At 33.0% G+C, this 22,141-nt stretch overlaps 1 protein-coding gene across 12 annotated transcripts in view; it reads right to left on the reverse strand.

Annotated features, from left to right (window-relative positions):
- Positions 1 to 22,141, reverse strand: part of LOC127069278 (fasciclin-3) — a 267,122-nt gene that overhangs the window by 95,762 nt on the left and 149,219 nt on the right. Inside the window, exon 1 of one of the 12 annotated variants that reach the window (XM_051006090.1) lies at positions 946 to 1,542. The exons of the other annotated variants lie outside the window; for them this stretch is intronic. The gene's annotated coding sequence lies outside the window, so the exon portion shown is untranslated. Of the gene's footprint in view, positions 1 to 945; positions 1,543 to 22,141 lie in introns of those variants that run through there. 12 annotated transcript variants of the gene reach the window in all.

Genomic DNA, 22,141 nt, shown 5'->3' on the forward strand with positions numbered 1-22,141 from the left:
GAGAGAGAGAGAGAGAGAGTTTTTAAAAAAGATGAATAATGAAAAAAAAAATGAAAAGAAAACTCATTGGACTATTCGAATATTATATTCTCTCTTGTTTTTCATTCATTAAATAATTTCCGCAGCTGCTAAGTTTCTACGCAATTAAACTTCTTGAAGCTTTATAAAAAAGCAAAAAAATAACAAAAAGTATTAACGATATTTTAAATATGAAAACTTTCGAGAAGTTCATCGTTTAAAAATATTGTTTCTCAAAGTTTACACAAAATACAGATATATATTATTTCATAAATCCTATTTCTCCTTGAACAATACCTATCTATACGATTAATTACTTCGTAAGCATAACAAATAAATCGACAATATTTGGTTGACCCGAAAGGTTACAAAAGAGGAAGAAAAAGAAACAAAAAAAAAAGAAGGAAAATAGAGACGTAACAGAAATTAGAAAATACAAATAAATTAATTATTAACAAATTAGTATTGATTAAACGATAAAACGCAAACAATTCAAAGAGGGAATACCAACGAAAATAATGAGATCGGTCGTTGTATGTAATACTTGCAATTATGCAGTAGGAAATCCAGAATGCAATATCGTTACTATCTAGATACGTATATAGGTATATACAAAGAGAGGGAGAGAGAGAAAGAGAGAGAGAGAGACAGACAGACAGACAGAAACAGAAAGAGAAAGAGAGAGAGAGAGAGAGAGAGAGAGAGAGAGAGAGAGAGAGGGAGAGAGAGAGAGAGAGAGAGAGAGAGAGAGCGAGAGAGTATACGAAGCGAATTCTGCCATTTCTGTGGCACGCTCGATTACATTGGAATAAACGGTAAGCACGAATAGTCAATTTTCAACGAGCAAGTGGCCACTGAAACACGAAGCCACGTGGAAATCATTTGACGCGGTAGACAGAACACAGTTGGTATGTAGTATTCGCTTACCTTCCACCAAATTGTGACTTCGTTTTCCCTCTTTGAATACAATAACTGAAATGATTTGGTTGGTCCACTTGCTTTCGTCTCATTATCATCTTACTATTATATAAGTTAGGAGAACTTGTCCGCACTTACACACACTCACTCACACACATATATATATATACACGTACAAATATCACATTACTATCGTTTGCTTATGGTATATTCATTTTGTGCAAATCCCATAAAACCAAACGAGATGTTATCGATTTTCACGTACGAAATCTAACGAGTCGATTTTTATATCATTGCATTCTAAATTGTTTCTACCTATCTTCTCTTTTTTATAGAGATCGTTTTTAAATTAATAAAGATTAATGTAATATGATAAATTTCTTACTTGAAATCTTTTACTCGGCCATTAGAAATAATGCGTAGTAAAGTATCTTTGTACCGTCTCGCACGATGTTAGAAGATAGACTGACTTTGTCCGAAGGTGAACGTCCAATGTTAATGATCGATCGATAACTTTGTTTATCTTTGCGACATTTCTTTTATGTACATTTACGTTCGCAATATGTAAATTCCAGGAATTAGAGAGAACAATGTCGAGCAATAACATCCACGAAGGACATTGCGGTTAAATACATACTTGTGTTACCATTTTCTAATTTATAAAATTCATCATATGAATATTGAATGAATTATTATTTTAAATAATATCGGCCTTTATATAGAATGTATTTATTATGTAGTCATTTTGTTTCTTCATTTTTAATATTTTAATACAATTTATTGTACAAATTGGAAATGAATTATTATTTAAAATAAATCATCATCAAATATATATATATATGTATGTATGTATGTGTGTATAGAACTCATTATGTAAATCAAAATTATTAGCAATGATAAATCATTGTCATATAATTACGTATTCTATCGTAATTTTGTCATATAAAATCATTCTCTATAAAAAAAATTAAATACATTATTGTTTGAGAAAAATTTGGATCAATTATATTGGACAAAAAATACAGACATTATTCGTCCTGTATTTTATATTACTCATTATACGAGTTACGTAAATTATTAATAAAAGATAAATTCATATCTTTTATCGCTATTAATTTTACAAATTTGATAAATTATGGGTACAGTCGTTTCGGTAAAAAAAAAAAGAACAAATACATAAAAAATAAAAAATAAGAAAAAAGAGAAGAGAACGAAAAAAAAGAATATGAGAAAAAGAGTCAATGTAAACGATTAATCGAAGAACGTAGCCATTTTATCGAAATACCCCGAAGCTAACGAAATACCGTGTCTCGATTGAAGCGAGATCATTCGTCGCGCCGCAAGCCAAATCCCTTTTCATCTAAATCCGATGGCCACAGAGACCCTTTGGAGGTTCAACCGAGCCGCTAACGTGAAATCTCGTGCACGCTCAATTACATTCGAATGAGCCACGAATGACCAAACGAGAGAGTGAGAGAATGAGAGAGAAAGAAAGAGAGAGAAATAGAGAAGAAAAAAGGGTAAGACTATTCGTTGAATACTCTCGAGTCTATCAAAATAATTAGTAAATTCTATCTCTTTTTTATATCTCTTTTTTATAAGAATATTATCTCTTAATATAATAAAAAAGAGAGAAGTAATAAAAAATGTACATATATTTACTTATGTAATTATAATGTATTAATATTTAATACGTAACAATTATGATCACATAAAATTTTTTTATTATTTCCTCGAAAGATATAAATGGATTGAAATAAATTTTATTAAAATTCAATTTTGATATAATCCGTAAAAATATTTCATTTGTATTCAATTCAATTTGGAATTGAATTTGTAAGAACTATAATTATTTTTTCATTTCTTTTCTTCTTCTTTTTTTTTTTTTTTTATTCTTACTTTTATTTTTACTTCTCTTTTTCCTTGACAAAATTTCTAATGTCCTATGTGATCATGCATTATGCATGCATTTTAGAAAACGAACAAAATAAAGAGAAATTCGAAATATATTTGAATACCTTTGATCTTACGTTTCTATTTCCTATCGAAATATCAGCTATCTATTTGACTGTCTACTAAGATGTAGATCCTAATGGTATGGTCACTAATGCTAAATTATTCGAGATTATAGCTTGTATCCATTACCAACAGAGACACACATAAACACATACACACGTAATACCTATTCGAGTCATAAACTTCCGATCGGACAAGTACGTAGAACTCAACAATAATGTCACAACGTTCTTTATCTCTTAACTCGAACATTTTAAGAATATAACGACGGGAGAAGTTTATCTAAAAATATTGTAAAATGTAGTGAAAAATCAATGAAAAAATTTGAAAAAGAAAATGGAAAAATTTGGTCATTTTATTTATTCAACTTTATTTTTATTCTTTTATCCTTTCTTTTTTTCTTTTCTTTTTTTTTTTTTTTTTTTTTTTTAGAAATAACGAGATTGATGAAGAAAGCTTTCACGAAAAAATGAAAATAGTTATGAACGTGGTCTAATTTTAAGTCAAAGTTAAGTGCTATCATTTTATCGCTCTTGTAGTTAGAATTAGAAAAAGAAGTATTACTTTTCGGAAATAACTATATATACTTATTTCTTTGGTGCTTGTGTTGTAAAATAATAAAAAAATATTAAACATTACAATATCCAAAAGTATAATATATTGGAATAAAAAAATGACCCATTATTGGTACACTTTCATAATTGAATTGAAATCCTTTACTCGTAATAATTATATTAAAAAATCTTTATCGTATCGGTTGAAAATCAAAAGGGTTTTATTTAATGTTACGAGAGAACAAATACGATATAAATTATTAAATTAATTAAACCGAACGTGTTGGACGAATCGAATAAAATTTTATATTTTCCTTTGATGGAGAATTTTCTAGGGAGAGAAAGAGAAAGAAAGTGAAAGAGAAAGAGATAGATAGATAGATAGATAGATAAAGAGAAAGAGAGAGAGAGAGAGAGATTTAATTATGCCAATAAAAGCCTTCATTTATTCTCTCGTCAAATATTTCTCCATAATTATTATTAAAAATATTATTTAATATGGATACCTGTATTTATATACATATATCTAAATATTATTTGTAATTGATATTACATATAATTTAATATTATTAATAAATCATTATGCCTTTCGTTTTCTATTATTTCATAATAATAATAATAATAATAATAATAATAATAAAACAAAATTCACGAAGGAATCGAAAAAACAGTTCGAGCAGCGTTATATACTATTCGTCTGGATGGATATTTGGAACACGAAAAAGATGATTGGCTAGAAAACTATAAAAACTTTTCTTTTCCGATATTCCTGAGAAAAAGAGATTCGACCAAGGAACAAGAATTTTATCGTCATCCTTTCCAATATAGAAACGAGGGCCACTGTTCTCACGAGTTCTTCTTTCTCTGACACTTTCGATACGTTCTTTCTTATCGATACATCGAACACTTTTCGAGAGAGTGAGAGAGATAGAGAAAAAGATAAAAACGGAGATAGAAAGAGAGAGAGTTACTTTTCTTTGTTTCCCGATTAAAAAGTTATCTTTTCTTGACAGAGATTTGGGATCACGTACGTTTTTGAAAAATATAATTTATAAATAAAATGTATTTACTCTCTCGTTTGAAATCCATTTCAATTTCTCCATTGAAAAGCAGTGCGACGCACAATGAGCCGTAATGACTATTCCAACGTTTACTCGAAATCGACGTAAATTTTCAACCCTCGAGGTATATATATTTAACAGTAACGCTATTCACAAATGTACCCCTGATTACCATCAATGTTGCTGACATAAACCTTAATTAAAGCACCTATTGTACACGATTACCACATTGATTTCCGTATTTCAACGAATTCGATCCGCCTATTTGATATACACATTCATTTCTCATATTTGTAAACGTATAAAAAAGGGATTAAATAATTTACAACCGACTGAAAGAAAAAGCACGCTGAAAAGGAGAAAAAGGAAAACAAAAGCAGATTTATCGAAGAAAATTCTTCAATATGATACGAAAGAAATATGAAATTTCAAACAAAAAAGAAAAGAAAAGAAAAGAACATACGAATAAATTAATTCACGTCCGGTGGAATATAATTAAAAAGAGAAAAAGAAAAGAATCTTTTATTTCCCAATGATAATTATATCCGACTATAATAATTAATTCGAAAATACGAATGCTTTCTTTTCTTCTTTTCCTTATAATAACAACAACAACAGGAACTTATAACTTTAATAAAGGCCGAATATTATCTCTCAGTCGAAATATTTCGAAATAAAAAATACTGAAGGAAAAAAAGAGAAAAAGAAAATCTCGACGATATTAATAAAACATTCGCGTTTGATTCTTATCGAACTAGTAGTCGTTAGTTACCTGTCGAGATCGAAGATCTGTTCTGTTAGAACACTAAAGATTATAAAAATAAAAATAATAGATATCTCTGGAGAGATTTGTACGTACCGACGGATTTATGAATAAAGTGATAAAGCTTAGATGAGGAGAAGAAGGAGAAAGAGGAGATGAAGAAGGAGAAGGACAAGGAAGAAAAAGGACGAGGAAGAGGAAGAGGAAGAGGATGATCCCTAGAAGCCTTCTGGCTGATCTAATTTGCTTCGAGTCGCGTTTTAGTAATGTTAAGCTACTAGAGAGGTAGCCGAATATCGTGGAACGTCGTCTCAAGAGAATATACGGGAGTAATTAAATGCGTGGTTAACGAGAACGTGATCGAGCGAATGATTCCTCTTGGTAATTTCTCAGAGCATCTACCACACACACACAGACATATACGTTTGCACGCACGAACGCATGGATTTCCAAATAAGAATCTTGGAAAAATGTAAATTATTTCATTTGTACGTATATATTTATATATACGCATGTATATAATGTTATTAAATATTCATTGGATTGGACAATAAGTAAAATTTTTATTTTATATCCGAATAAACGATAATATATTCAATATTTTTTTTATTTTTAACAGGTAACGTCAACATTTGTAATATTTGAAGTCTTAATGAGAATACAGTGTTCAATACATTTTAATGAAAATATCGGAATAGTATATTATGATATTAATATCGGATTAGTGTTGAGAAGTAATGTCAACATTTGTAGTATTTTAAAATCTGAATGAATTATACTATATGTAATATTTTTTATAAACAATAGCAGCGTAATGTCGTTATTGATTGAAGTAAATACCGTCAAAATTATTATTACTTAAAATCTAAATATATATTATTTGAAATTTAATTATATATTAAATGTTTTTGAACGAACTGGGTAATCTAATATGCATACGTATATGTATATGTAAGTAATAATGAATAAGTAATATATATATATATATTTTAATGATTGAAAATGCTTACCGAAGCAGTAGCAAAGCCCAAGAGATAATTAGGGTACACACAAGTGAGAGTTTGAATTTGTTTTGCACGGAAGAGATGCGAAATCCTTATATACTTGACGATACTCGTTAGAACAACCGTTACCTACTGATAGCGGGCCATTAAGAGAAGTTTCGGCTGTACGATTCAATTACCGAGCTCTCTCCCCTCTCTCTTTTAATTGCACCTGTCTATCCGGAATTCACTTCCATTCCTTACCACGAACGTGCATAAGAGAATGAAAGAGAAAGAGAGAGAGAGAGAGAGAGAGAGAGAGAATGAGTGAGTTTCTGCTGATACCGATGTAACTTTATAATTATTACTTACTCGCAAAATCTTTGCCAGAAAAGTAATTAGAAAAACGTCGATACTAAGATCGTAAGAGAGAATAAGAGAGAGAGAGAGAGAGAGAGAGAGAGAGAGAGAGAGAAGGAGGGAGGGAGAAAGAGAGAGAGAACTCCATCTCATTTTTTTTATTTTTTATTTATTCCTTTTATTATTTCTTTTTACCTTCGATCGAAATTCAGTGTTTCTTAATTAACTTAATGATACATAGGTGTATATATATATATATATATATATATATATATATATATATATATATACAAAACTTTTGATTCGAAGTCAAAGTAGAAAAGTTGACAGAAAAGTTGAACGAAATTTGGACGTAAAAAATTATAATGATTAAAAGAGAAATGTAATATAACTTCTTTTTCCTTCCTTTTTCTTTTTTTATAAGAATAAAAGTTAAAGTACATTTAATCGATATATCGACGATCGATGATAATAAAACGATACCACAAAATACTCTCGAAATTTAATTACATCGACGATCGGTTTTTACTTCATCTCATCGCGGTTTACCATACCTCTAGCTATTTTATTATTTTTTTCTTTTTTTTTTAATTTCTATTTTTCTTCCTTTCTTTCTTTCTTTCTTTCTTTCTTTTTTTTTTCTTCATAATCCTGTCACCATCTTTTTTATATTTTAACCACTTCTTCTCTTTTTCATTCGACTGCGTAAAGATCACATTTATAGAATACGCGAAGTCGCGGTAATGAGAATGATTTATTAAAAGGTAAGATTAGCGAAACAAGAAGAAAAAGGAGGAAGAGTAGGAAGAAAAAGGAAGAAGAAAAAGAAGAAGAAGAAGAATATACTTTCTATCTCTAATGAAGAGAAATTAAATCGTTCTTGAAGAGATCCTCGATTAAAGACGAAAATAATCTTTGCTTCTCGCCTTGATAAATTAACTTCAATTTTTTAATTATCCAGGAGATCAACTAAAAACTATTCTCTTTCTTTCATTTTATTAATACAAAAAATATATATATAATCTTTCGAATAAATTTTTCAACTACGGTCATCTCTTTCTATCACTTGATAATTTTCCACAATTCAATTAAATCGAGTTTGCCTTGTGGTAGGTAGGTAGACAGGTAGGTAGCTAGGTAGGTAGGTACCATCAATTTTTCCCATTAAATTTCATCAAGTATAACGCGAGGAAGTGGCAATTTAAAACGATGATCCTACTATCCTGTCGGCTCTGTGTAAAAACGATATCAATCAAAATTGATAATAAAAAGTAAACAATCATTTTAATCGCCAATCGAGATCACCAATCAAGATTAAAATTCATTTCTGTAAATTGCATGAAAATAATATAAAGCAATATTTTTCACGTGGATATATTGAAAAATATATTAATATAAACTCGTAGCTTGAGAAATTATTCTCTATAACGAAAACTCTCTCTCTCTCTCTCTCCCTTTCTTATATATATATATATATATATATATATATATATATATATATATCTTCTTCGTTGCTGAGATTCGCAGACACTTCTGACGGCACATTTCGAGAATCGTCGGAGGCTACGCCTCAAGGGCTCTTTGTGCTTACGTTCTGCAGACAACGCATACTGGCGGCGAGTAAACTAATGAAAGCATAATTAATGGTGGTGCTGTTGCTGCAGCCAGTGCTAAGGGTCATTTGCGGCCATTTGCATAGAGAGATCATTCTTTTAAACAAATGTTACTAGCACAATCTCGCGTAACCACTTCCCAAGTGATCCCCTTTCACTATCCTCTATCCCTTTTTTTCTATTTTCCTATTTCTTCCATCAAGGAATGTCTCCTGTTTCTTTTTGTTTAAATAATTATTTTCTTTACTCTCCCTCTTTCTCCTCCTTATTCAATATTAATACGAGAATGACCAAAAATTATTTTCTTCGTTTTATCCGAATCGGATAGTGGAGAGTAAAATTTTCAATTAAAAAAAGAAAAAAAAAAAGAGGAAATGAGAAAAAACACGCTGTTAATTAGAAAACGTTTAATAGCGTACATCTCTCTCACCCCCACTTCGTTTTAAAAAAACAAGAAATGATCGAAAAGACGGAGAGAGAGAAAGAGACAGACAGAGAGAGAGAGAGAGAGAGAGAGAATAACACCCTCGTTTCCTTTTGATGATCGCAAAAAAACCTGCGTTACGTGGAGTCTGCGTCTAATTAGTAAAATCAATATGAAAATCCCGAGGTTAAACGGAGCGAGCGTGACAAGGTTCGTGTAGATGCACAGCGTAAAGTTAATAAGAGCAAAGTTCCCGTCGCGTCGCCTCGAATCCCATGGGATATAACGACTATTCCTATTTCTCTCTCTTTCTTCCTTTATCCCTTTCTCTCTCTCTCTCTCTCTCTCTCTCTCTCTCCCTCTCTCTGTCTCGTTCCATTCTCTTTGTCCTTCAACCAAATTTCTCTTTATCCTGTAGAAGTAAAACCTCGGAAATCGTTTCGTTCATTCATAGCAATTATTACCAACTGACTGCTTCGCTCGAGAATTTTGATCATTACATTCGTTTAATTATCATCATACCTTCTATCTACCCCACATCCCTCTCTTTGTCTCTTTCTCTCTTTCCTTCTTTATGTTTTAGTCTTTTATAGAAAACGATGGGACGTGGCTAATTCATTAAAAGACGATATCATCAATCGATTCGATTGGATACAATAAGTTCTTTACGTTCGAACGAAAAAGACATCGAAAATCGTACCTCTATCGGGAACATCGAGATATCGTTTGAAAGAGAGAAAGAGAGAATGAACGTAGTAAAGAAAGAAAGAAAGAAAGAGAGAGAGAGAGAGAGAGAGAGAGAATGCTGGTGTAGAATGCGGTGTGCGGTCAGCATTACCCACCCAAGCACTGTCAGCACCTACCCTAATCGCCGTTTTTGTCGTCGGCGACCATTTCTCTTGTCTCCGTTTCCACCCCTCTCTCTCTCTCTCTCTCTCTCTCTCTCTCTCTCTGTCCCTCTTTCCCTCTTTCTCCTTCCATCCAGACCCTTCCCCTAGCCTATGCTCACCCTCATCCCAACACATCACACCTCACCTCTTTTCTCACGCTCTAACACTCACCGAAGCTTTTCGTATCACCACATACGAGAGAGATCGAGTATTTTTTTCGAATCGTGTGACTACACATTGTCTCTATCCAACTCATTTTCGCACTCGATCTGATTCCTCACTTCTGCCCACACTATACGACTATTAGAGTAATCTTCTTTCTTTTTTTCAATTTTTTAACTATGTCATTCTCTCTCTCTCTCTCTCTTTTATTTTTTTGTTGTTGTCATCGTCGTTTTAATTAAATTCGTTTAATTTAAAACAAACGATTGGATCGTCTCTAACGTATGCAAATCGATTGCATTCGATTTGACGTAATTTAAATTGGTGAATAATAGGCGTTATGGTTGATCCCGTATTCGAAAATAATGTTAATCAGATTCGTATAAATTATATTAGAAAATTTTCTCGGCTTAAATAGTAAATAAATTGAATTATTTTGTGTATGTAGATACAGATCGTGTAGAATGATAAGAGGAAGATATAAAAAGAGAGAGAGAGAGAGAAGAGAGAGGAAGAAGTTTAATGGATATGCAAAGGAATATCATATAAGTTGAGAGTATCACTCGTAGTAATCCCCAAGGGTCATATCTCTACCCCAGCAAAGGGACAACAGCTTACCTAAAACAGCGAGGGAGAGAAAAAGAGACGGAAAGAGAGAGAAAGAGAAAGACATGACGAAATATTAATGGTATTTTTAAAGTTTCAACGACGATGTGTCATCCGAAATAAGTTAACTCTATAAATCAGTACTCTTTCGATCATCATAAAACTTTAAACGAAGACATCTATTCGCTCATATTTTTTTATTTCGAATATATAATACCAAGGAATAATAATAGTAATATTAATAATAATAATACTAATAATAGAATGAAAAGAGAAAGAAAATAACTCTCGTCGTAATCTCTGTAGAATATTTTTGAAAAATATCTCACGATTTTAAATAGAAGAAAACGATGAGAAATTCTCGAGAAAAAATACGCTCGGCGTGGCTTGAGAATTAGTGGGAAAGAGAAGAAAAGGTGAAGGATTCTTGCGAAGACGAGAGAGAAAGAGAGAGACAGTCCGAGAGACAGACAGACAGACAGAGAGAGAAATAGAAAGAGGAGAGAGAGAGAGAGAGTGAGAGAGAGAAAAAGAGAGAGAGTTCTAGCGATGCAAATCACCGCGGAGACTCGAAGCGCGAAATTGCGGAAACCCTCGGGCGTTTCGTTCGTTTCGTGTACTCGCGCTTGCCAACGTCGCGTCGGTCCACGGAGAATTGCAAATTCTCGCTGGTAAAAGTGGGCGACGACGATCGAACGTCAACCAGTTTGCTCTTGCTCTTGCTCTTGCTTTTGCTTTTGCTCTTGCTTTTGCTTTCTCTCTCTTTCTCTCTCTTTCATCCTCTTTCTTTCTTTTTTTTTTTACTTTCTTGGTCTTTCGTGAGGTTGCTTTGAAAGGTTTTTACCTGCGTCTGACACGACGGAATAAAATTCGTTCGGTACAAAGAGATCTCGAGATCTATATATACCACGGTATACCTCTTTACCTATCGATAATAGTCCGATCAATTTCAAGGTATCGATATCACCCTACCCACTTTACCTTTTTTTTTTTTTCTTCTTTTACATGTAACAACTTCTTACAATCTCCAACGTTTTGACAATCCGACGAATCCGACGTATTTCTTCCGTTCCAACGATCCCCAAGTATTTATTTCCTATCTCACAAAGACAATTCGTCTCTCGTCTATTAAGAATTATTATTTTTCTACTTTTTTCTTCTCTCTTCTTTTTTCCTTTCTTTTCCCTCCTTTCTTTCCTTTTTCTTGTCTTTTTTCTCTCCTTTTTTTTGTCTTTTTGCCTCTTCTTTTTCTTCTTCTCCCTCCCGAGGCTATCTATTATGTATAATCATGAACGATCGCGTAGAAACGAAAAGCGCTTTTACAGAATAATTTCAGAGAAAGAGAGAGAAAGCAAGAACGTCTTCTCGTTATTTTCTCTTGTTCGAATGAATATCTTTCAATTATTCTCATTATTCCTAGGAAATTATTATTAAAAAGAGAAAATTATAATTCTACATTTACGACGTACAATCCGTCAAGGAAATATTGTAACATTTTAAATTCTTTACTAACTTCTCCATTCTTCTTTTTTTTTTTCTCTTTTTAGAAAATATTCTGATATTATCAGCTACTAATAAAAGTATGCAAAATAATTTTTTATAATACATAATAATATATAAATTTTTTATAATATATAATAATAATTCCCACATTATCCTACAACAGAGAAAAGAAATCAATTGTATCGTGTGTATCATGATGAATATTGGACGAGTCGAGAGACTGAGAAAAAAAGAAAAAAGGAAAAAGAAAAAGAAAAGAAAATATACTTTTTAGCACTTGCAAAAAGTATCATTTTCCAATCCGACCAGGAAAACAGTATGGTATGGTTATGATGGGCCAGCATGCTCATAGCTATACTACTTTCCGCTTCGTTATTAACGCAGAACGCGCCTTTCGGTTCTCCAACGTTCCTGAAAAGCACTCTATCTTCTTCCACGGTTTTCGGAGAAGCTCGAATATCAGCAACCGTTTCCAACGATGAGAGAAGAGGTAAAGTAGAGAAAAAGAGAAAGAGGAAGAGAAAGAGAAAGAGAGAGAAGAGAATAGTAGGTCCACTTGAACTATTTTCACATTGCTCTCTACTCCCTCCAACAGATAATAGAAAAAACCTCACGGTTTTGGTTCATGAGTTCCAAACGAACGGATATGGGAGAAGTAACGAGAGTAAAAAAAAATCAAATGAAAAAAATAGTTACGACGAAAGTCTCATAATCTTTGAACTTATGTTTTTATAGAAGTATGATAAGATTGTTAGTCGATCTAATCGATAATGAATCTTGTCGACAATACGAGCCGAGGAATCAAAACTTTGCTGAGAAATTGTACGAAAGAGAAAGAGAGAGAGAGAGAGAGAGAGAGAAGTATAAATGTTGGGTATAATAAATAACGACGATAGAAACTTCAAACAATGAGGTAAGTGCGAGAGAAGGACAATAGTATTGAAAACGAGCTAAGGGTACCTTTACAATAGACTCGAACTCTCTTATGCGTATACGAAAGAATAATTATTGCCTTCTTGATATATAGATTATCGTAATGGTTTCATGGACAATAATATTACAATCGTCTCCTCAATCTTACTTTCAGAATGACATGCAAGACACCCTTTCTTGCTTCTCTTTCATCTTATTTCCTTTTTCCTTTAGATTCTTCTTAAAAATCTCGATTGTTAAAAGAGGAGGGCGCGTTTGTAGAAGAGTCTCAAAAGAAACGAACGATTGTTATTATCCGCATAAAAAAATGTCCTTATGTTCCTCGAGTAATCTTTGTTGCGTAACAACGTGGAACGAACAAAGAAAAAAAAAAGAAGACGAAAGCAAAAGAAAATTGATTATCTCACGAGATAATAAGCTTTACAAGAGGTGTAGGATTTAAAGTAGGGAGTTCCTAAGTTAAATTGATTCGCCGAATCGCTGGTAGTCGCCTCGAGGAGATCGAAAAATGATGCTTTACGAAAGAAAATTCTCTAGTGTTTTCGTGTTTGTCATATATCCTGTTCCTAGTTTCCGAGCTATACGCAGTTACGTTGACTTTACCAGAGACGTTGGCTTGTGCACTGGTAAAAGCTATTCCGTCGTTGAAAAAGTTCACAACTGAGTAGCATCGTGCGAATGCGTATATGTATATAGTACTAGGTTTTTGTTGTTGTTGTTGTTGTTGTTGCTGTTGTTGCTTTGCTTTGCTTTGCTTCGCTTTAGCCTCTTTCGTTCTTCGATCCGACGCGATGTTTTCCGCGTCATCGGTCCGTAAAAAAAAGAAGGAAAAAAAAGACAAAAAGGAAAAGAAAAGAGAGAGGGAGAGAAAACGATACATCGATCGAGAGCTTTTCAACGTCGAGAAGAAGAATCAATTTTTATGAAAGAGGAGTGACTATCGATGACTTCGAAAGTAATTATCGAGAGAAAGATCGTTCGATGGTTAATTAATTGAAACCTTGATTTATTTTATGACATTATTATTTTGAATCGTTAATTAATCTCGACGTGAATTATCTGTATAATCTAGATTTGTTATTATTATTATTATTATTTAATTAATTCTTTTATTTTTTCATTTGTTTTTTTCTTATACTCTTTTATGCTTAGTATTTTTTATTCTTATATATACACGTGTATATATATATATATATATATTGTTCTTGAAAATGTTCCTTTCAACATCGATGTTTAACTATTCCTTTCTTTCCCTTTTCATTGTTGTCAAAAATCAATGCGTTAATGAATCGAGTCGAGCTTATACAGAGTTTTACAAAATGAAAGTAATATTTTGCTACGATAATGACCGAAGAATTTCTCATCTTCGGGGATGTAAAAGAAAGAGAGAAAGAGAGAGAAGAAAGAGAGCCGAGAGACCGAATGTTCCTTTCCAGAATCCAATTATAATCAAGTTCTGCATTTCTATCTCTATTTCTCTTTCTCTCTTCTCTATCTTTTTCTCTATTTCTATCTGTCTCTCTTTCTCTTTCTGTTGGCAGCACGACGAATGAAATTCAATAGCGGGTATTATCTATGCGAAACGATGGAAAAATATCAATTTTCTCGTTTTCCCTTAACACCGGGTGCCTGCTGCCCCAACAATAGAACCACGGACCGAGTGAATGCACTTTCAAACGAATTGTTTCCGAAGAACGTGACCGATTGAAAAGCGATAGAAGAAGGTACCGACTCGTCCTCCTTTATTTCTGACGGCTAACGAACATTAGCGGCTCCAATTAAGTCGCATTTCGAACGTTTTTCTCCCAAGAGAGAGAAAGAGAGAGAGAGAGAGAGAGAAAGAAAGAGAGTAAGAGAGAACGATAAAGTTGTAGTAGTGAAGCGTACTTCAACGATAACACAAAAAATTTCTCGCGTATGTCCGTTCGTATTCGTTCATTCGTCCATTCGTTCGTTCATTCCCATCGCGATTTCAATATGCATTCAATTTTTCAGCCTACAACCGTCTGTTATCTTTTATGCAATCACCATTGTTACGTCTTTAATGTGTATTGAATTTTTCAGCCTACGACCGTCTGTTATCCTTCTATGCAATCAACCATTGTCAAAAGCATTTTTTTCCAATCGAATTTTTAATCAATCTTAATTAAATTTTTTTCTTCCTTTACTCATAGATTACTTATAGATCTAATATGAATAATACGGTAGAATTTAATGAATTATTGAACCTGTTAAATTTTTCAATTTTTGATCAGCCGCGAGTAATATTTAGTTCGATTGGAAGAGAACAAAAGAGAAAAGAAAATAAGTTAAATTAAATTAATTATTGAATTATTATTTATATTTTAATGATTTATAATTCTTAAATTAATATTACTTCGATAAATCAATTTTAATCAATGGATTCTACTACGAAGAAGTTGTACGAAACTAATTCGTCAGTGATTTACAACGTGTCTGTGAGAACCGTTCATTAATAATTCAGAAAGTGTCTACGAGAATAGTTCGTCAATGATTAGAAGAGTGTCTATGAAATGGTTCGTCGATGTTCGACTTTACGAAGTAGTACGCGTCAATATCGCAAACACGTCGTGAATCATTGACGAATTACTACGTAGAAATGCTGTAAATTATTGCTCCGCAAACACATTCTGAATCATTGATGAACCATTCCGTAGACATGTTCTGAATTATTGACACACCATAAACCAGAGGAAGTATTTTACAAACTTTCCCATTGAAGAAGTATTTTATAAACAGATGTTTAATAATCAACAAACTTCTCCATAAACTCGTACATCGTCGAATCACTTTCTAAACGCCTTTCTAATTATTGTCAGATGATATAAATCATCGACAAATAGTTTCATATACTCGTTCATTAACGAACCACACTTCATATACTTACATACTTCTAATCGTTATCGAAACTATTCCAAATACTTTGACCGTTGACGAACTATTTCACAAAATAGATTTTCTAATAACTGACAAACTTTCTCCGGAGACTAGTTGATCGACTTTCGTCACTTTCTAGACACCCTTCTAATCATTGGCATATTATATAAATCATTGACAAATTACTTCATAAATTAATCACACTTCATATACATACTTCTAATCATCGACAAACTACTTTATAGACTCCGCTCATTGACGAACTACATTACGAACATGCTTCTAATCATCTCGACATACTGTAAACTATTAACAAATTACTCGATGGACTCGTTCATCGACGAATCGTGTTACATAGACACTTCTAATTATCGATTAATCGAAATAGAAATACAATCGAAATTTCTGCAATTATTCCAATGATTAGGTATAATATAAACGAATAGAGAAATGGAAGGGTAGAAATTGTCATCGTTAGTAAGGCACAGGCAGAGTAGTTTGTAGAATATCGGATGGTCGAGAGATAGAGAGAGAGAGAGAGAGAGAGAGAGAGAGAGAGAGAGAGAGAGAGAGAGAGAGAGAGAGAGAGAGAGAAAGAAAGAGAGAGAGAGAAAGAGAAAGAAAGAGAGAGAAAGAGAGAGAGAGAGAGAGAGAGAGAGAGAGAGAAGGAACTCGTGCGCGTTTGCCAGACATTAGACCGTGAACAGCACTTAGCGGTTATTATTCCGCGTAATCTCGGCGATTAAAATAAATTTAGTGCGGGCATTAATTACACCGTATGAGCACCGTGGTTATTTCCATTGAGGAATACGCTTTACGAATTACGGGACGGGTGCAAAAGGGTGCGTTGCATTAAGCGAACCTCGCGTACACAAATTTCCCTGTAAATCCACGGCAAAACGACGCGCTTGATTCATTGAACGAAGCCCCGGATCTTCTTTCCTCTCTCTCTCTCTCTCTCTCACGCTCTCTCTTTTTTTCTTGTATCCTTTTCCTTCCGCACTATTCTTTACAAATTTTCATAAACATTTGTCTTCTCTAATGTTCGAGTGAAAATAAAAAAAAAAAGATAGAAGAGAGACAATTAAAAAACATTAAAAAAGAATGTATCGTACAAAAAGTTGTTATTACGTACGACTCGAAAATTGAAAAAAGAAAAAAGACCGATAGAAAATACCATGAAAAAGTGTTGGAAATAAAAAAAAAAATGAGGAAGGTAACAGAGAAAGGAGGCAAACAAATTTCATTCATTTTACAATTAAAAACAGCAAAAAGTTCTATTTGTATTTAAGAAACAATGAATGATGTTACATCACCGATTCTTATCATGATCTAACACCCGTCCCTGGTAAAAATATAATGAGAGAAGTTAACCTCGAGGCGTTTCACCTGTCGTGACCCGAGTACACTATTGACATTTAATCTTGTATCTACCTACTACCTCGTGCACGTGCATCCTGCACATGCAATTTCTACGTAAGCGACGCGATGCAAACGTTCTTGGCTCGTGCTGATATTTATCTTCCAACGTTCTCGTAGAAGAGAGTGCCGCGCAATAAATGTCAACTCGTGAGAATATCCTTTTATACCCTTAACCTTCTTTTTAACTTCTTAAAACGATGTGAATGATTGGTCGACGTTAAACGACCACGTTCTTTACAAATAAATAAATAAATAAATAAATAAATAAATGGGAAAAGAAGAAAAGACGAAAAAAAACTTAACTCTATTAAATCATTATAATTATCGTATCAGCATAGATAATAATGATCAATGAATCCGATAAAAAAGAAAATTGATAATAAAAAAAGGATCATCCTGTTTTATCGAGAGAAAATATAAATTTAATCTTACGAATAAAATAATAATAATAATAATAATAATAATAATAATAATAGATTTATCGATCGGTTTAAACGATTTAAATTTTCTTCTTTCCTTCTGATATTTCCCTTCACGATTCCTTTCATTTCCATCGTAGAGAAGTTAATAGGATAGGTACGTGAAACAGGAAGAGAACGTAGGCGAGCTTTCCATTAAGCGGAAATATTCACTTAGGATCGTAAAAAGCAGCTTGACTGCGTCCCGACGAACTTTTACTCGCTAAAGTCTCGTTTCTCACTAAACTTCTCCGTGCGAAAGAACCTCGTGGCTGCAGCGCTATGGATTCAGTGCATCGAAAAAGGAGAGAGAGAGAAAGAGAGAGAAAGAGAGTGGTGCTGAGTTTGGGGGATATCATCGTAGCTACGTTTTCCAACTTTAAGCCAATATGAGGGAGGTTTACCGGCTTGCCAAGCATTTTTGCGCTTATTTGCCTACCAACAATACGTATTCTCCATACTTACGATTTTCCACTATATATAGGTATGTATGCCTATCCATTTCACGCATCCCCTCTCAAAATCTGCGTACCTATCAACCTACATTTACTTATATATAAGCATTATATATATGTATCTTATGGGAATTGAAAATAATCACAACGAAAGAAGTGCGAGGAAAGAAAAAAGGTTTGATACGAAGATTCATGAGATGGACCGACGAGATTTTGGAGTTTGGACTTTTTTCAAAACTCTGGAAAAACTCCGATGATGATGATGATGATAGAATGTTTATGATCATCTGAAAAAATGGAAAACAAGCAAGGACGTTGACTTTGAAAAATAAGAAAGTATGAAAAAGAGAGAAAGAAGGAGAAAAGAAATTGATGAGTAACAATGTGTTGATAACAGGGGGCCTGTCTACGTTATAAAAAAGAGAAAACATGAACCTTGACGTTCGTAAGAAAGCAAACTTGTGACTTTTAGAGAAACGAAGATAGAAACAGAGAGCAGAGAGCAGGGGAGAAAGAGAAAGAAGATCTGCCTTAGGCGAAGGAAACAGAGGAAAGGAATCGCACGAAGTCACGCGGTGGAAAATTGAAAGTGTGAGCCAGAGGAAGTTTCATTAACAGCAAAGAGGGGTGTGTCACTTCTATGCTTCTAGGCTTGCCAACTTTTAAATTACGTTTTGGCGGGAAAAGTGGCGTTAAGATTCTACGCGACTGTCGGACTTTTCATCCTTTCATACTTCCTTCCTTCCTTCCTTCCTTCCATTTTTTTATTTCTCTTTCTTTCTTTCTTTTTTTCATTTTTTTTTCCACTCTCAAATAGACGTAACTTTTTCCTATGCTTCCTCTCTCTTTTTCTCTCTCATGTGTATGATATAACAAGCAATCGATTCTCGTTCTTTCTCTCTCCATCCATCTATCTATCTATCTATCTATCTATCTATCTATCTTTCTCTTTTTCTATTTCTTTCTTCTCGAGCAATGTTCCATCTCGACGAGGCGTCAGCTGGACCATAAACGTGTAAACCGAAGGGACCAAAAGTAAGATTCCAATCATTTTTCTATTTCTTTCCAACTAACGAGGCTTTAAATCGTTTTGGACTCGACCAAATCATCTTTCATATATTTTTTTCTTTTTCTTTTTTTTGTTAATCGTCTACACTAACTATTTTTTCTTTTTCCTCTTTTACGAGTTACGTCGATGAATCAATTAATTATCAATCGATCGATTATATATTTCTTTAAACAAGAAAAAGAAGTCTGACGAATAGTAGCGTATAAAAAAAAAAAGTAATTATAAAATAAAGTACGTGGCTAAAGTATTCCTTCTCTGGTATCGATTCATGCAAAGGAACTTGTAAAATTATATCAAACGATAGAGAGGATAAGTTTTGTGTGTTAACGTTGCCACAATCATCTTTGTTCTTGACCGAAAACTACTTTACTCGAGGAACCAATTTCGAAGTACGTAGAGGTTACCGTCGAGAAACAAATTTCGAAATAATTTGCTAAATGAAACGAGCTACTCTACGTGGCACGATACGGAGACACGCCTTCTCTCTCTCTCTCTCTCTCTCTTTCTCTCTCTATCTCTGTCTTTTTATTGCATGTGTTAGTAGACTTCATAGGTACAACTTTCCTCCGAACAAGTTGCTTTCCTCGCGGGGAGGGAAACTACCTAACGTCCTTACATATATACTACATATACGCACGCGAATCTCCCCTGAGCGGTCATAAAATTGCATATTCATATTACGCTACTATCACCAGCGGTGTCTCGGCTATGCAACGACCGTCTAATGAAAAGTAGCGAAGGAGCTACGTTCAAAATAAGTTGCGACTTGTAAACAAAAGTTTCCTCACTCGTATATTTATCATCGTATTTTATTAATCTTAATAATAATTATAACAACTATATAACAAATACGGATTGTGTGTTAAAGAGAAGGATCGTTTTAACGAGCTGCTAAGAGAAAAAAAGAGAAAATTAAAAGGAAATAAAAAGACTAATCACAAAACAATTTACAATGTTAATAAATACACACAAAAAATTCGATATTACGCGTGAAATCGATATTACAACAATTATATTACAATCAAATGAACGATAGGTGATTAACATAAATAAATGGAAATAAGAGAAAGGGAAAGGAAGAGAGAGAGAGAGAGAGGAAGAGTGAGAGTGAGAGAAAGGATGCTCGTTGATTTAGGAAACGGTCCTCTACGATCCTAATCGAATCCTAACAATGCTCATTGATCTGGAATAATTAGTGGTTCCAAGTAGAAGCGCCTTCCAGCAGAAACGTTATACCATGAAACAATGCCGACCGAACGTTGGTCCGTTAACTACGTACGTTAACTTGTGCGTTACTCGTATCTATACGAGTATGTATGTATGTATATATGTATGTATATTGTACATACGTTCACGATTATGTCGCTGCCTCGCTCGAGAGATCCTCGGCTACGAAGAGCAAGGATCGTGCGTGATGCCGTGCGTAAACATCCATTATCCGTTCCTCTGCATTGCGTTCCCAAGCGTATATATGCACACACGTGAAAGAGAGAGAAAGAGACAGATATATATATATACAGAGAGAGAGAGAGAGAGAGAGAGAGAGAGAGAGAGAGAGAGAGAGAGAGAGAGAGAGAGAGAGAGAGAGAGAGAGAGAGAGAGAGAGAGAGAGTATAGGAGAGAAAAGAACCCAAGAAGAAAAGGAAAAATTGAAGCTATTATTTTCTAGTAAATGGTAGGACCATTTGAAAAATACGCAGTATATTTTATTTTTCTCTTTTTTTTTCTTCTTCTTCTGCTTGTCCTTTTTCTTCTTTTCCTTCAAAGTGACGCACATTATTTTAAAAGTATACGAATTAATACGCATATCTGTGACCTTCGAATAAGAACGATGATGACGACGAGGACGATGATGATAATAATGATGACGCTGTTCTACGAACTGTGCTATCTTTGTTTAACTATTTAAAATGTAAAATATAATTTTTTGTTCGTTCACAAAATTAACAAAAAGTCTGATATAATAATTAATGATAGCTCGTGTATTTGGTTATTAATTATAAATATTAAACCTTTGTTGTAATCATTAATCACGCAGAGGGGATAAAAAAAATCGATTTATCTGAAGCTGATAAGTCGTATTAAAGTCGTCACCTTTGATATTCTTTCGCATGATTTCCTCGAACGTTCACGCTTCGTTTGAGTATGGTTGATTAAAAGCGATAGAAGAATATATCGATGCTGTTTAGAGTATAGGAAATAATAATCGAATAAAATTGACGAAAAATCGCAAATATCTATTAAATATTTTACTTTATAAATTTCTTCAATCGTCTTATGTTCAATGTCGTGTTATCTCCTCGAAGGTAAGAAACAAACTAATATATTCTTGAGACTTTCTACGTCTCCTCTGCTATAACCGACCTTGAGCGATTCCGAAACAACAGACTGAATATCATTAAGAAATCAGACGTAAACACTTCAAGGTGCGAATCAATATTCTAGGAAAACAAACAAATTGAAACTTGTCTGTTTACTCGAACAGCAAACTCACTTTGATTTATTGAAAAGAAAAGAAAAAAAGGTCACCTGCGTACGCGTACGTGTACGTATGTATTAACAAAATGTGTACTATGCATGTAAAATACGTACTGCGTAATGCGTAAATATACAAAATACGTACTAGATATATTTTTATATACTTAAAAAAATCTAAATTCATATAATATTATAGTATTTACAATTTAAAAACAAGCTAGTCTGAACAGATATTAAAGAAGAGTAATTAAGATAATTAAATGTCATCTAAGAACCTTGAATGCATTTTATATTATTAAAAATATTTATTATTATTATTATTAATATCATCATTTAATTTTATAGATAAAATTAATTCATATTATAAAAGATAGTTATAGCTATCATAAAGAAATGGTTTCTTTATCTATTCTTTATTAAGAAAATGTTGAGAGATATATTTTTAATGGTTCTATATTCCAGTTCTTTGATAATAAAATCGCATTTGATAATTTCTCTGCTAATTAATAAAATACGCTTCGTTGGATATATTTCAAATAGTAACAATTAATTAGTTA

This window comes from Vespula vulgaris, chromosome 15 (genome assembly GCF_905475345.1).
Source record: "Vespula vulgaris chromosome 15, iyVesVulg1.1, whole genome shotgun sequence".
NCBI classification, from domain to species: domain Eukaryota; kingdom Metazoa; phylum Arthropoda; class Insecta; order Hymenoptera; family Vespidae; genus Vespula; species Vespula vulgaris.